This window comes from Dendropsophus ebraccatus, unplaced genomic scaffold (assembly GCF_027789765.1).
Source record: "Dendropsophus ebraccatus isolate aDenEbr1 unplaced genomic scaffold, aDenEbr1.pat pat_scaffold_1062_ctg1, whole genome shotgun sequence".
In the NCBI taxonomy this organism is placed as follows: Eukaryota; Metazoa; Chordata; class Amphibia; order Anura; family Hylidae; genus Dendropsophus; species Dendropsophus ebraccatus.
This window is the reverse complement of record NW_027208479.1, coordinates 26,443-32,570: the sequence shown is the minus strand read 5'-3', so window position 1 is coordinate 32,570 and position 6,128 is coordinate 26,443. Positions and strand designations below refer to the sequence as shown.

Sequence of the window (6,128 nt, the reverse complement as noted above, 5' to 3'; positions counted from 1 at the left end):
GTATAGAGAGAGGAGCGACAGGAAGACAGAATGTGTGTGTGTATATATATATATATATATATATATATATATATATATATATATATATATATATATATATATATACACTCACCGGCCACTTTATTAGGTACACCATGCTAGTAACGGGTTGGACCCCCTTTTGCCTTCAGAACTGCCTCAATTCTTCGTGGCATAGATACAACAAGGTGCTGGAAGCATTCCTCAGAGATTTTGGTCCATATTGACATGATGGCATCACACAGTTGCCGCAGATTTGTCGGCTGCACATCCATGATGTGAATCTCCCGTTCCACCACATCCCAAAGATGCTCTATTGGATTGAGATCTGGTGACTGTGGAGGCCATTTGAGTACAGTGAACTCATTGTCATGTTCAAGAAACCAGTCTGAGATGATTCTAGCTTTATGACATGGCGCATTATCCTGCTGAAAGTAGCCATCAGATGTTGGGTACATTGTTGTCATAAAGGGATGGACATGGTCAGCAACAATACTCAGGTAGGCTGTGGCGTTGCAACGATGCTCAATTGGTACCAAGGGGCCCAAAGAGTGCCAAGAAAATATTCCCCACACCATGACACCACCACCACCAGCCTGAACCGTTGATACAAGGCAGGATGGATCCATGCTTTCATGTTGTTGATGCCAAATTCTGACCCTACCATCCGAATGTCGCAGCAAAAATTGAGACTCATCAGACCAGGCAACGTTTTTCCAATCTTCTACTGTCCAATTTCGATGAGCTTGTGCAAATTGTAGCCTCAGTTTCCTGTTCTTAGCTGAAAGGAGTGGCACCCGGTGTGGTCTTCTGCTGCTTGTAGCCCATCTGCCTCAAAGTTGGACGTACTGTACGTTCAGAGATGCTCTTCTGCCTACCTTGGCTGTAACGGTTGGCTATTTAAGTCACTGTTGCCTTTCTATCAGCTCGAACCAGTCTGCCCATTCTCCTCTGACCTCTGGCATCAACAAGGCATTTCCGCCCACAGAACTGCCACTCACTGGATGTTTTTTCTTTTTCGGACCATTCTCTGTAAACCCTAGAGATGGTTGTGCGTGAAAATCCCAGTAGATCAGCAGTTTCTGAAATACTCAAACCAGCCCTTCTGGCACCAACAACCATGCCACGTTCAAAGGCACTCAAATCACCTTTCTTCCCCATACTGATGCTCGGTTTGAACTGCAGGAGATTGTTTTGACCATGTCTACATGCCTAATGCACTGAGTTGCCGCCATGTGATTGGCTGATTAGAAATTAAGTGGTAACGTGCAGTTGGACAGGTGTACCTAATAAAGTGGCCGGTGAGTGTATATATATATATATATATATATATATATATATATATATATATACAAGCTGGTGTATGTTCTCTATACAGTGAAATCGACGTCGACGAGGAAGAGGACGTGGCTGACGACATCCCCAGGTGAGGGCTCAAAGCTTATAGTATTGTGAATACACGTTTATTTTTTTCCCATCCTGTATAAAGAGAAGAGCAGTGGGAGGGCAGGATAGGGGGCGCTCTAGTTAGACATAGAATCATATTTTTCTATTTATTTTAACAGCATTTATTCACATTACAAACTGCTGACACTGGGACTTAGTTGTTAAGGTCCCCCGTACACTTTATACTTTAGCTGGCTGTACCTGCAATATACAGTACTATATGGTCATTGTATAGAGCAGTGTACAGCTCACTACATTACTATTGCAATCACCTTCTTTACAATAAAATATTTAATGTGTAATATAACAATATATTTATATATGAGATGGTTTACGTTCTATACACAGAGAAGAAGAGGAGGACGAGGAGGACGAAGGGACGGCCGTGGAGATCCCCAGGTAATGAAACAAAACCTATAACATTGTGAAGCAAGGAATTGTTATTTATCATGCTGTATATAGAGAGAGGACGGGGGGCGCTCTATTTGGAGGTGGGATCTAATTTCTATTGTGGGTAATGGTGAATAGTATATTACTGCAGGTGTGAATAGGGCTGGTAAAAGAGCATTGTTTCTATATAATGTGCTCAGAAATTCTGGTTTCCTTACACTAACCATTGATTTCCCTTCATTTCTTGGTCATTTCTCCTCGGCAGAAGCAGCAGCAGGAGGAGATCCATCTTATCCAGGTAAATATATGGGATGATACATTTACATGATAACACAACTCTATCGCTGCACTGTATATCCTCATGTCATCACTATATATTATATTACCAGTCACATATAATAACCATGAAAGGCCTCATGTACATAATACAGACATACAAGTGACATGGTGCCGCCTGTATCTCACCCACTAGGATAGCACTGAGTCCCCTCTCTCCAGTGTAATGTCTATTCCCCATCACTGCTGACGGGTCTGATCTCAGGAAAGTCATGCTGGTTTTTCTCCTTCCCTTATAGACTGCGGGCGCTGTTCTGCTGCTGCTGCGCCACCAAGGAGGAGTAAAGGTGAGTACCCAAAATCCCATCACACCTCAGATCACTTTTATTCTGACTGTATATTCATATGGAGCCTATATATGTAACCTGTCATTATTAACACATTGCTTGTTATATATCCTATCTAGGTAACACAGCGCCGCCAGAGTGAGGAGAAGACACCCGACCATCTGGAGCTGTCTGGAGGAGGAGGCGTCCGGAACATCAAGTGGTAAATGGTACGCCAATAACATCCGGAGGATACATTTACCACACATGGGGGAGGAGGAGCCCCCTTTTACCATCAGAGATAGGAGGAGTAGACACTCACAACACCTAGAGGGGTCTGGAGGAGGTGCCCTTAAAGGGGTTATCTAGGTAACTAAAAAGGCATTTCCTTCCTCGCCAGTGTCTCACTTCTGGTTTGGTCTCCTCTCACACCATCATCTTCTCACCTGGCAAAACGGAGGCGGCCTGAGACAGTGGGACAGGTACTTTGTTGTGATTGTCGCATGCGGGTAAAACCAGTGGCGGCCAATGTACAAACAATGTTGCCGATGTCATCACAACATTGCCCGTACATTGACCACTGCTGGCAGCAAGTTTCACCCACATGTGGTGATCACACCATAGTACCTGATCTACTGTCTCAGACCTTTGCCAGGTCAGAAGATGTTGGAATGAGGTGAGTCCGAACTGGAAGTGAGATGCTGGTAATGGTGGAAATATCTTTTCAGCTCCCCAGATAACCCCTTTTAACATCTAGAGGCAAATTAGGGGCCAGTTACATCTGGAGGATTTATTTGCCTCACAAGGGGGAAGGAGGAGCCCCCTTTTACCACCAAAAATAGGAGGACTAGACTCTAAGAACACCTAGAGGGTCTGGAGGAGGTGCCCTTACAGGGGTTATCTAGGCAACTAAAAAGGCATTTCCTTCCTCGCCGGTGTCTCACTTCTGGTTTGGTCTACTCTCGCACCATCATCTTCTTATCTGGCAAAACGGAGGCGGCCTGAGACAGTGGGGCAGGTACTTTGTTGTGATTGGTGCATGCAGGTGAAACCAGTGGCGGCCAATGTACAAACAATGTTGCCGCTGTCATCACAACATTGCGCGTACATTGACCACTGCTGGCGGCGAGTTTCACCCACATGTGTTGATCACACCATAGTACCTGATCTACTGTCTCAGACCTTTGCCAGGTCAGAAGATGTTGGGATGAGATGAGTCCCAACTGGAAGTGAGATGCTGGTAATGGTGGAAATATCTTTTCAGCTCCCCAGATAACCCCTTTTAACATCAAGTGGTAAATGGGGCGCCCATAACATCCGGAGGATATATTTACCACACATGGGGGAGGAGGAGCCCCCTTTTACCATCAGAGATAGGAGGAGTAGACACTCACAACACCTAGAGGGGTCTGGAGGAGGTGTCCTTAAAGGGGTTATCTAAGTAACTAAAAAGGCATTTCCTTCCTCACCGGCTTCTCACTTCTGGTTTGGTCTCCTCTCACACCATCATCTTCTTACCTAGCAAAACGGAGGCGGCCTGAGACAGTGGGGCAGGTACTTTGTTGCGATTGTTGCATGTGGGTGAAACCAGTGGCGGCCAATATACAAACAATGTTGCCGATGTCATCACAACATTGCGCGTACATTGACCACTGCTGGCGGTGAGTTTCACCCATATTTGGCGATCACACCATAGTACCTGATCTACTGTCTCAGACCTTTGCCAGGTCAGAAGATGTTGGAATGAGATGAGTCCGAACTGGAAGTGAGATGCTGGTAATGGTGGAAATATCTTTTCAGCTCCCCAGATAACCCCTTTTAACATCTAGAGGCAAATTAGGGGCCCGTAACATCAGGTGGGTTTATTTGCCTCACATGGGGGAAGGAGGAGCCCCCTTTACCATCAAAAATAGGAGGACTAGACTCTAAGAACACCTAGAGGGGTCTGGAGGAGGCGCCCTTAGATAAGTTAGCTAGGGAGCTAGAAGGCATTATCTTTCCTTTTGTCTCTCCTCCGGTTTGATGTCTTCTCATTCTACACTATCTGACTTGGCATAAAGGCGGCGGGCTGAGATAGTGGGGCAGGTACTGGGCATCGATTGTCACATGTGGGTGAAACCAGTGGTAGCCAATGTACACATGATATTCCATCATTATGCATATATTGGCCACTACCGGTGGGACTGGTTTCACCCACATGTGGTTATCACACCATAGTACCTGATCTCCCACCTCAGCCGCCACCTATACCAGGTCAGAAGTTGTCGGGATGAGATGTCACCAAACTGGAAGTGAGATGCCGGTGAGAGAGGAAAGGAAATGCCTGTTCAGCTCCCCAGATAACCACTGTAACACCTAGAGGCAAATAAGGCGCCATTCACATCATTGGGGTTCATTTGCCTCCAATGGGGAAAAGGAGGAGGCCCCCTATAACATCAGAAAAAGGGGGAGAAGACTCCTTTAAACATCTGTAGGAGTCTGGAGGAGGTGTCTGTAGCATCCGTAGGCAAATTAACATCCATTAGAACTTGACTGGGCATCCTCCAATATCCGGCTGGCATCAGAAACCACCACCTCCTGATGACCCTCTACACCCCAGGAGCAGCCGGTGAGTATTTCCCATCTGGCACCTGGAGAGTTCAGGAATAATAGCTGCTTGTTGTAGCCCTGGGGCCATTGACACCAGTGATCTTACCACAGCGCTATTATCCCTGAACTCTCCGCTACAGGCCTGGTAAGTATCGCACCTCACAGACACATGACGACTACACACACACACACACACACACATATATATATATATATACACATAAACATGCACTACACATAGATAGCGGCTGTGATCCTGGGACTTGCTCTGATCGCCACATTTGGGGTCGGGAAGGAATTTTTCCCCTTGAGGACAATTGACTCTTCCCTCTTAGGGGTTTTTGCCTTCCTCAGGATCATCTCAGCCTCACAGCCCCCACAGTCATACATGTAAAATTACTCTCCCTATAACTTGAAATAAAATATCTTTTTTTGCCCAGTTACATCTTTGTGTCTGTGTCTTTACTTCCAGGTAGTGTCCGGATCATTCCGCACATGGTGATACCAAGTCTGGCTGTTTTTAGTTACATTTTTATTTGAAAAATGGGAAAAAGGGGGTGAGTTACATTTTCATCAAGTGGGCAGTTTTCTTATATTTTTTATTTAACATTTTTAAAGGTTTCCTATTATTTGGACAAACTTCTGATATGTCATAGTGACACGCTAGAAGATTGTGTGGGTGGGGAAAAGGTGCTGAGACCCTTACTGATTGCTGGAATGAAGGGGCAGAAGTGCAGTAGGTTAATCCCCCCTCATAAGTAGATGCCCCCGGTAGTTAGGCAATTTCCCCATTAGGTGTGTAGGGGGGGGGGGGGGGGGGTTACCTCCTATTGCAGTACACAACGCATGTCACAGCACTCTGGCTTTACTTTATGACAGTCTTCGATACCTGCTTAAACATGAGAACTACACTATGGTCATAAGAAGGAAAATAACAGTGGACCATGGAAACACCAAGTCACATGATCAGGCACAGGTGACAAGTATCCATTACCGCTACACAAAGAACAATACAGACAATAATACCGCCATACATTGGTCAGAATCGGGCGTAGCTAATGACTCCTGGGCCCTGGTGCGAAA

The 6,128-nt window shown here is 45.6% G+C and overlaps 1 long non-coding RNA gene across 1 annotated transcript; it reads left to right on the top strand.

Annotated features, from left to right (window-relative positions):
- Positions 1-1,393: 1,393 nt before the first annotated feature.
- Positions 1,394-5,416, top strand: LOC138774734 (uncharacterized). The gene is made up of 6 exons (XR_011360370.1): positions 1,394-1,444; positions 1,813-1,863; positions 2,120-2,152; positions 2,430-2,477; positions 2,597-2,679; positions 4,931-5,416. It is a non-coding gene; the product is annotated as an uncharacterized lncRNA (long non-coding RNA).
- The last annotated feature ends 712 nt before the right edge of the window (positions 5,417-6,128 follow it).